Source organism: Falco peregrinus, chromosome 5, assembly GCF_023634155.1.
Source record: "Falco peregrinus isolate bFalPer1 chromosome 5, bFalPer1.pri, whole genome shotgun sequence".
Classification (NCBI taxonomy): Eukaryota; Metazoa; Chordata; class Aves; order Falconiformes; family Falconidae; genus Falco; species Falco peregrinus.
Genome location: NC_073725.1, coordinates 50,226,955 through 50,236,770, shown reverse-complemented (window position 1 = coordinate 50,236,770; position 9,816 = coordinate 50,226,955). Strand labels below are relative to the sequence as shown.

At 39.8% G+C, this 9,816-nt stretch overlaps 1 long non-coding RNA gene across 1 annotated transcript; it reads right to left on the bottom strand.

Annotated features, from left to right (window-relative positions):
- Nucleotides 1-373: 373 nt before the first annotated feature.
- Nucleotides 374-8,396, bottom strand: LOC114011201 (uncharacterized). Its single transcript, XR_003553048.2, has 4 exons — nt 7,665-8,396; nt 7,419-7,545; nt 4,106-4,382; nt 374-2,796 (listed from the first exon to the last, which is right to left on the bottom strand). It is a non-coding gene; the product is annotated as an uncharacterized LOC114011201 (long non-coding RNA).
- Nucleotides 8,397-9,816: the final 1,420 nt, after the last annotated feature.

The window sequence follows — 9,816 nt, the reverse complement described above, 5'->3', positions numbered from 1 at the left end:
CTTTGTGCAGATATTTGCCTATCATTCCAAACACCTTTTCTACCAATTCACTGTTAACACCATGAAAAAAAACATGAGCTACATGATGCTGGAAATATTCATCTATTTTGGTTCACGATCTGAAGAAATAAACCCATGCTGTATTGAAAGAAAAAAAAAAAACAAACCACAAAACCACAAAAAAAAGAACCAAAAAAAACCCCACAAACCAAACCCCACCTCATTTAACTTTCCCAAACTTCCCAAGTCTTGATAAAGCTTTATGTTGTGGTCTCACATTCCTAACGTAACAGGACATCACATCAAGCAGGACACAGATCTAAAACAAACTCCAGAAACACAACTTTTGATCAAAACAGAAAGCATGGTTTTATTTAAATATTTTCTTTTTCATGCACAATTAAAAACAACACAAGTAATGAATTAACAGGTAAAATGACAAATAACTTCATGGTTTTTAGTCAATTTTAAGATTATTTAACCATTATCTCAAGGTGAAAAATAATAACCATTGGGTTTTTAATAACATAAAAAATTGATCAAAACTCCCAGTACAAATCAAGAGTTATACTGGGAAAGGAAACTCTAAAACATCTAAAGATTCAGAAGTGTAGTCTGGGAACGATATAGCTCAGAATCTCTCCTGACTTATAGTCCTACTTACTCCCTCCCATTTCTCATACTAGGTTTTTTCCTTTTTCCTTACCTCCCCTCACCCCTACAAAGCAGCTCAGATACCCACTTATCTACACAGCATTCATGGAGGCAACTCTGTGACTAAGACAAACTGATGAATATGTAACATGACCTTAAAAAATGCATGTGAATTATGCAAAGGCATCAACTTAATGAGTACTTTTATTTTGTCCTTTATCACATTGAGGGGTCAGTTTATCTAATAAAAAGCATCAGATTAAATCACTTGTATTCTGCAACCTAGATAACTTATCTGGTTAAAGAAGGATAATTATATGAAATTAATCAAAGGACTAAAATTCTTCTGCCACAGGATAGGATGGGATGTGCCATGGCACAGGGCATCGAGGACATTTTGGTATGCCATCAGAGGTCTCAAAAATGTGACAGAAGTAATTAACTTCTGTCTTAGCAGTCAGAAATAAGAAACCTTTTAAGAATCTTTATTGTGTTTAGAAGATTTTCATAACTGTTATTCATTTTGGTTTCTGGAACAGAAGGGATGATGTCAATATTTTGCAGAATGTAAAACCAAAAAATATGACATCATTTATCATGCCTTGTTATTTCACCTACCTGCTCGTTATCATAAAAGTGGGGTTTGTGCAGACTCTTTAAGTGCGAGAGATGAGCTTTTATTTGTGCAGTGGTTCATTATGATTATTCATATAGGAAACTACAGGTATCTTAGAAATACTCAGAAACCTCACAGATTGCTGCCTTTGTGTAGTGCCTATGAGTGCAACTATTAACTTTAAAAATAAATAAATAGACAAAAACAAAATAAACAAGGAACGATATCCGATTCCAGTCAGCCTGGCAAGATAGACAATACCATGTAGGTTGGGCAGGTATCTCAAAATGTCATCATTTGCAAACATTAGATTGCAGAAGCAATAGTCAGTGTAAAATCTGACATTAATTACCTTTGCATGAAAGTGTTCTAATAATTTTGAATTAACACATTCCTAATAATTCCCAGCCATGTTTGTTTGGAAACAATTAAACAAAATTGGTTTAAAAAAATAATCTGTTGATGCATTTTCTCCATCTCTACCAACTAATAATTCAACTCTAGAAGTTTCACTGCTCTTTTTATAATGTATGCTTTTTTTTTCACCTGGGTCATTTCTTACCCATGTGAAAGTTCTAGCTCACTTTTCGCCTTCAACAGTTTGAAAACTTTAGAGAAATCATTAATATTAAGAAGAATGCAAAAGACGATAGTTTTCTCATCTTGTCTTTGTTTCTCTTTTCCTCTGGGCCACATAAGGATGTTCAAGTCAGCAGAGACAGTGTTGCTCTTTAAAAAAAAACTGCTGATTTAATATTTAGTAGGTGATGGATTCCACCTCAACAATCAGACTCAGGAATAAAAATAGTCTGAATCCCACTCAGTACCATGCACAAATCCATAGATAGAAACCCAAAGTATTGTAGAGCACATTTCCTGCTCAGTGAGCTAGAGACAAGCTGCTGTGATTCCCTATATATACACATATATTCTGAGCTGATGCCTGTCAAACCAGCCCCTGGTTAAGTGGCAAGCATAATATAGCTTCCTTTCCCTAGAGGTAACTGTCCTCATTACTGAAGCGAATGAACCCCTAGGTGTATAATAGAATATTCTTTAAAATATTCATCATATGACAGCTGATATTTCAGCCATATTTGGCTGGAATGCTACATTTTGGGGAATTTAGGACTCCATAGTCAATTAACCTAGTATTTTACTCACCATCTTTTTTTTTTTTTTTTATCATAAATCATTAAACATTTATGCTAGTATGTAACTTGTTACTCTCCTACTCCGGGCTCAGCAAGACGTGCAGAAAAGGGTTTCTCTACTGCAGCCATGTCCATTAAAACATCTGGACTAGCAAGGCTGAAACTTTCCACTTCCACTCAGACAGAAAACACCAGCTCCTTCAAGGTGAGTCACATCACCCAGCATGGCTCTGTTTCCCTCACACTTCTCAGAATCAACAGCGCAGGCTGTGAAAACCTCCCCCTGCCAGCAGGTCTCAGGAAGACCATGGGCGGGTAGGGGGGAATAAAAACGGGGGACAGAATACTTCTCCAGGGATCAGAACAAAGAAGCTGTGTGGGGAGAGAAAAAGAGACAAACACAGCGGTGGGTTACTCAGCCTAAACATTTCCATCCTTAAACACCAAACAATACTTTTCTTTTTCTGTCTCTATCCTTACTTCTTTCTTCAAAAAACACTGCCCTTTTCCCTGCCTCCCCACTCCCATTTGATTCCCTACCTGTTCTTAATTACAGCCACAAACTCCACCAGGTCCTATTCCACCTGCCCTTCCACTGTCCCCCCGCCCAGCACAAGGACCTGCTGCCTCTTTGGTTTAACCTGTCACAACCCTCCCCAGTCCCAGTTCCACGCGTGGCACATCAGGCCAGCACACAACCAGCCCCACCCGCACAGAGGGAGGCTGTCACAGACACGCAAGGCTGTGCGGGAAGTTTATACAGCGCTCGCTCGCACTCTGCAAGCCTTCCTGACACCAACACGGTGCACCTGTATTATTTTTAAGAGATTTCTCATGTGATTAGGACTGTCTCTCCATTCCCACATCCTACTCAAATACTGGTGGCAAAAAAATCATCCTTACTCTCATCAGGACTTGTCATCAGAATCCCTCTTTAGTTTTAGTCATTTGCTTAGCCTTAATCTACTGTGCTCATTATGCTGGTCTAATTAAAATTGTTTGCTGATGAATATTGTCAGTAATGTTACAGTTGGCTAAATTAACAGTGGCTTAGCTTTAGCTTTTTTTATCAGCTTAACTATGAAGCACTGATTGATGAGCATTTAAAAGCAGGAATTCCTTTCTTCAGGTCAAATGCATTAAAGGAAAAGCTGGAGATTTGAATGTGATACATCAACAAGTATTACCAAAGAAAGTCTGATATAATTGTGCAGGAGGCAAACCAAATGCACCTCTCCACAACTTCTCTGCAAGCTAGGTCGCAACAACAAAGATGCATTTGGCCCAGACTGTTAAAACAGCAGGAGCAGAGCTTGCTTTTGCTCTAAAACTGCTGTTATAAGCAAAATATCTTGTGGTCTGACTCTTATTTACTTTTTTGGCATAAATAGAATATTTCTAGACCACAAGTATTCCTACAGACAAAAATTAATTGCAGTATTCATCACCATATATGTCTAAATGATAGGGATGCTGGAGTGTTTTACAGTGAAAACACATCCAATTTTAATGAAGTTCAAAAGAAGAAATGTTTATTTATGGATTAAAGTACACAAAGATCTGCTGCTCACACTTTCTGAAATACTGACAGCTTCTTTTTTTTTTTTTTTTTTGTTTGGGTTTGTTTTTTTTTTAAGAGAGAAAGAGAGTGCAAGGGAAGGAAAGACTTCACATCTCTTACGCAGTTGTGGTGAGTGGATCAATGCTCCCAGCAGACAGCCAGAAACTCCTGGGTCTTTTGACACTAGTTGAGAATAGATGATATACAACCGAAGTCTGAAGACAAAGTTGCCTCTGAGAGGTTGCCTCTGGTGAAAGGGTGGAGATGTTGTGCTGATAGCCCATCACAGCTGCAGGAGGATGTCTCAACACGTCTTAAGAAAGACTGCATATTTCTCTGTTCGGGGCTCAGCTTTGCTACTGCGCAAATTCAGTGACACTGTTTTAAGACTCCTATTCTACAGAAAAAAAGGTGGAATCCAAATTAGAAGAATATCCTGAAGAAATTTATTTTCTATTTAGTAGGTCCTTCAGAGAAAAAAGCATAATTGCCTATCTAAAATTACACCTGAAGACCTAAACAACAAAAAAACTGCAAGAGAAGATGTGAAGGCCTCACAGTGACAGGTAAATATAACAGAACTGTGAAAAAAAAATAAATTTAGAGAAAAATCCAGCTCTTGGATAAAATTCCCATAACGCTTTTCCCCACTTCAGGAATTTGCAGCCACTGCCTGTTGAACAAGAGCTGCTGCTGGTGGTCTTCAGAATGATCCATTAACCGATGGTGCATAGAAATACTAGGGGGAACACCAGCCTCTCCAAAATACAGACTGAGTCTGCTTAGAGTCAGACAGTGGGAAAGAAAATGCTAACACCACTAGAAAACTGTGGCTGTGCATGGCCTTGACAGTGCTCCACTGGATCAACAAGAATCCAGGTTTCCAGAGGCTACAGCAAGTTAACTAGTGCAAGAATTCCTGACTGTTTGTTTTGGGTTTTTTTTAAGTTTTTCTTCGATTCCTCTGTTCAGGCTGTCTGTCTTGACAATTCATTTTTGGGAGGGGTATAAAAGGGAAAAAGAAAATATGACAGGCAGGTAATCCTTACTGCTCTGATAACCACTGCTAACACTGACCTGCTGTCAAACCATCCAAAGACAAGAAAAGATACAATCTGTTGCCGTTATTACAGTACAAATCCTCTATGGATTCAGCCACAGGAAAACCAGTAAGTCCAGAGTTTGACCTTAGCTTACACTACATGGACAGAGAAAGAAAAGAAAATGACAAATAATTTTTGCTAAACCAGCTAACAGCGTGCTGCTTCAATACTCTGCCTCAGGCCATGCAGCCTCAGCTGCACCATCTGCCCTGGAAAGACTCCAGAGAGGCAGGAGCAGCTGAGAGTGCAACAAGTTGAGGATCCAGTATAACCATGACTGCTCTGTGCTATGAGTTCACCTGAAACCTCATCTCCCCAGATCCAATTTCTTGTTCTTAGACACGGACTTCATTAAAATTGTTATTTTTAATGTTTCCACCTCTATTCAGCTGACTTAATTACTTATTTCCTTATAAGTACTGGTTTCATATGCCTTTCCAGTGTGTAACCTTCTCCCCGAATTCACAAGGGACAGCATCCTGGGTGATATGCCACTTAATGATGGAGGTATTAGGCACCAGGAATAAAACACAAGAGATTTTTGTAAGACCAATAAAGCCCATCCAAAGTCTCAGTGACATCAATTTTCAGAGACAGAGGCAAAATGCTTTCTCCTATATTCAGCAGCAAAATTCCCATTGACTTCAACACTGCAGCATATGTCCCTGTGCACTGAAACAAATCACGTGTATATGAATGCAGACAGGAAGAAGTGGCCTCCAGCAAAGCATTTTGTTACCTTTTGGTTCTGAGGAGCAATAGCAAAAACATCTCTTTCTTCAATCTGCATCTCAGAGAAGTCACTCACAAAGAAGTATAACATTCTGGATCACAGTCTTGTTTTCCTTCCCTTGACATCTTACCATGTTTCCCATTTTGTTTATACATTTCCTTTTTATTCTTGACACAACAGAAGAGAATGACTTCATATGAGGCCACAATGCAAAGACTTTTGTGCTTTCTGAGGGTAGATCGTGTGAGCTAAGGAATAAAACCCAATGGTCTCCCACAAGGAAGAAATAAGGCAGTATGAATCACCTGCAGACATCAGTGTGAAAACCTCCATTTTGGCTAACAGATCAGAGAGCAGGCTGGGGATATTTCAGTTGTAAAAGTGCAAGTCTACAAATTCAGCTGGAGAACATGACTGTCCTGTTTACAGTGCCACAAGACACACACCCTTTGCAACTCTCCTTCACACAACAGAAAGAGTAAGAAAGAGCAACCTGTAGCTGGGCTGCCTCAACCTGCAGAGCACAGGAGCAGCAGCTGTCCCCTGATTACATGCCTGTACACCCTGACACCCCTTCTGCCGACTGCAGAGGCAGCACTTCCCATGGGGCACCTCCACATCAGGCCAGAAGACACTCCTGGCAGTGCAGAGACTGTTCTAAAACCCCTCTATGCTCCTGCAGCTGCACACAGGTCCATGTGACAGGGATGGATTCCTCACACTGAGGTCTGAGTGTAATACAATGGCTGAAATATTTTGCTACTGTCTTCATGATATCAATGTCGAACCTTACACTGTCTTTAGCAGAAGCAGGGCAGGAACCTTGCATGGCATCAGATGAGTTGCTGAATGGAAAATGCACATTACCTGGAAACTGTCTTCAAAACTCATTTTAAAGAGACACTGCAAAAATCTGCCATCATTTTCATCTTTACAGATGGATTAAAGAAGACACCTGAAAATAATTTAGAAAGCTGCCTATTTGTACATGCGTACAAATTATTTTCTGCTTATGCTTTTCAATAGCTGAATCCTGATTACTTCCACTAGTCTTACTGCTCTGCAGGAAAGCACTGCTGCTCTGCTGCTAGCTCCTCACATCCCCGAGGTAAGGGCAGGACCTGTTCTTACTTGTTGAAAATGACTCTGTTGTCTCAGAGCACAGAGCAGAATTTAATGATCAGAAAAGTACCTATTAGATAGGCAACCGTAAACAGTTTTGTGCTCAGGATTTTGAAGGAGGTTATTTCTATAGAATAGTTATGTGGAACGTTTTCTGAAGTATTCACATGTATATTTGGATCCATCCTTGGGGCCTGGATGTATAGCAGACGGATTACAAAATCTGACTTGCAATTGTTTTATTATCACTGCTTACTGCTGCCAAAGCCATTTCCTTTGATATCTCCGATATCATCCCATCATCACTTCAGGGAATACAAAGTGATACCCAGCAGACTAGGAAAGGGTAGAGGTGTTCAACAGCTACAGGAGAGGAAGTGAAATTCCATAAGTCAGAGAAGAATGTAAGGAGAGGTAAAGGAGAAGGAATGAGCAAAATGCAGCGGGTCTGTGTGTGCACATGTACGTCTCTCACCTGAATTCACGTTCGGTTCTGAGACTGAAGCCACCATTACCTCCTTGCTGCTCATGGAGAGGTACGTGTGGCTGCATGTGACCTCTGCCAATGAACATCAAAAACACTATGAGGCTCAGACAGGTAGCTGTTAAAAAAAAAAAAAAGGGGGGGGGAAAAGCAGCATAAAAATACTTCTGTAGGGACAGAATAGGTCAGAAGAGTAGTCACAGGATGCAGATCCAGCCATTCATTGTCATTCCTTACCCAGTGCAGTATTTACCACCTGAGGGCCCTCTGGCAGTAACCCATTTGTTGCAGTCCATATCCAGGGAGCATCCACAAGTGCTGTATTACCACCACACCAGCATCAGCTGGCATTGCTTTGGCTGAAGCATAAAGCAGAAGAGCAAACCAGGCAGGGAGATTTAATTTCTGTTACTGAAATGGAGAAGACGAGGACACATTAGGAGGACAGAAAGGAAAGGCTGCCCGTAATGACTCTATCCTTAGCATAAATGGAGGGGCTCACAAGGCTATCACTTTCCAGAAACACATTTATAGGAAGAAGGTTACCTGTTTGGTGCATTCTGCCAGCTGTGTGACCTATTAAATTCCGTTGTCTTTTCCACAAGTGCAAATGTGCAAAAGGCAAATTTCCACCCATCTGAACAAAGATAGTAAGACAGAGCTGTCCTTTGATACCACAGGATACTCCTCAGCAGAACCTATAGTAGGAGGTTCAGAAGCAGTAAGGAGGAGGACACTTCTGCTCACAGCATGATTGCTTTCTTCTCCTGTGGTCATACCAGAACACTGCAGACTGCGCTGTCTTTCCATGCGTGGAAAAAACAATGCCAAGGAATCTTTCAAGATAGCAGCCTCACTTACCATTGCAGTCATGAGCTTAATGAACATGGCTTTCACAAATCAAGTGAAGAGCTCACAACACGATCCCAAAGAGGATGTTGGGAAGCAATTTACTGCACTGACAATAAATGGTGTTGCTTTGTCCAAATTTAAAAGTTTGTAATTGTATTGAATTTTGTGGCTATTTCCCTCTGTAACAGCCAAGAAAGGTGAAGGGACTCTGGACATAAATTTATTATAGTTGCTTTACAGACTGTATCTGAAACTGCCGTTTGCCGCACTTACACCCTTACCATTGAGATTCACAGTCCTAAATCCTTCCATGAAATTCTCACCAAAATAATGCTACTGTAGTTAGTTCAAGCAGTGCAACAGTCTATACAAGTTTAGTTACAATACAAAAAATAGTACATTTATTAAAATGTACCTGATGCTTTTTAACTTAAATCTTAAATATACAGCATTAATTAACTACCTCTATTTAAAAAAACTATACTACCCATGACCCAAATGGTAGTATCCAGATAATGACAGGCACTGAAATCTATGATCCAGGTTTCCAGGTTCTTGCAGGTGGAGATCAATGGGGTGAGCCAGACACAGCAAGAATTTACACAGAATACAACCACAGGATCAGTACACTTTCCTCTTCTTAGATGATGTTTTACATCTGTCTATTCCTTTAGGATCTACTGCTTTTAAGGACAAATATGATTTTACTTCAGGGACAAACTGTGCTTTTACTTAATGGGAATAATTTGTAGCAACCACTTGTCACCTTTTTAAGAGCTGCCCATTCAAAGGCATGTCCCAGAGAATCACACTAATCATATGAAAAAATATGTTCTGTAGTAAGCTCTGACATATTGCAATGCACTGAATGTTTGACATTTTTATGATTATGCTAATATTGTGACATTTGATGTGCTTGTTTTTGAAAAAACATAGTGCAATTAAGTCTTCTGAAAGAAAACAGAAAGAAACAAATCAAACACGGAGAAGGCACGAAGAATGAAAACTGCTTCTACCAGCTTTGGAAACAAATGCCTGCTAGTCAATGGCAAACAACACGTTTGAACTAGATATTTCAGGATACTTGTCAGTTTTACTCTGAAAGTAAAGAGTACTGATAGTGTGACTCAATTTTTAGCACAAGCACTGGCTTGACTTTCACCTGTTCCCTCTACCTTTGAAGTATATTAGCATTTGTCATAAAATGACTCCTTCCAACACTGAAAGAATTAAAAAAAAATATCTGGTGCCTCTTAGACAACTTCAAGCTATGGATAACCCAGTTAGGGCAGGGAACCTTGCTTTTAACTTCATCCCTATTTAAAGCACATTGCCTGCTTCAGTTACACCCCAAATTAAAGTAGGAGAGGACTAAGATTTATAAATACCAATACAAATAATTTTGCAATTCCTCTTCCTGCAGACCGGAAGACTACCAGGAAGAACCAGAGAACTAAATGAGGCGCTACTGGAACACCACAGTGCTTGACTGCCGGAAGGCTAAATGGATCCGTGCTGTGGAGTCAAGAAGAAACAC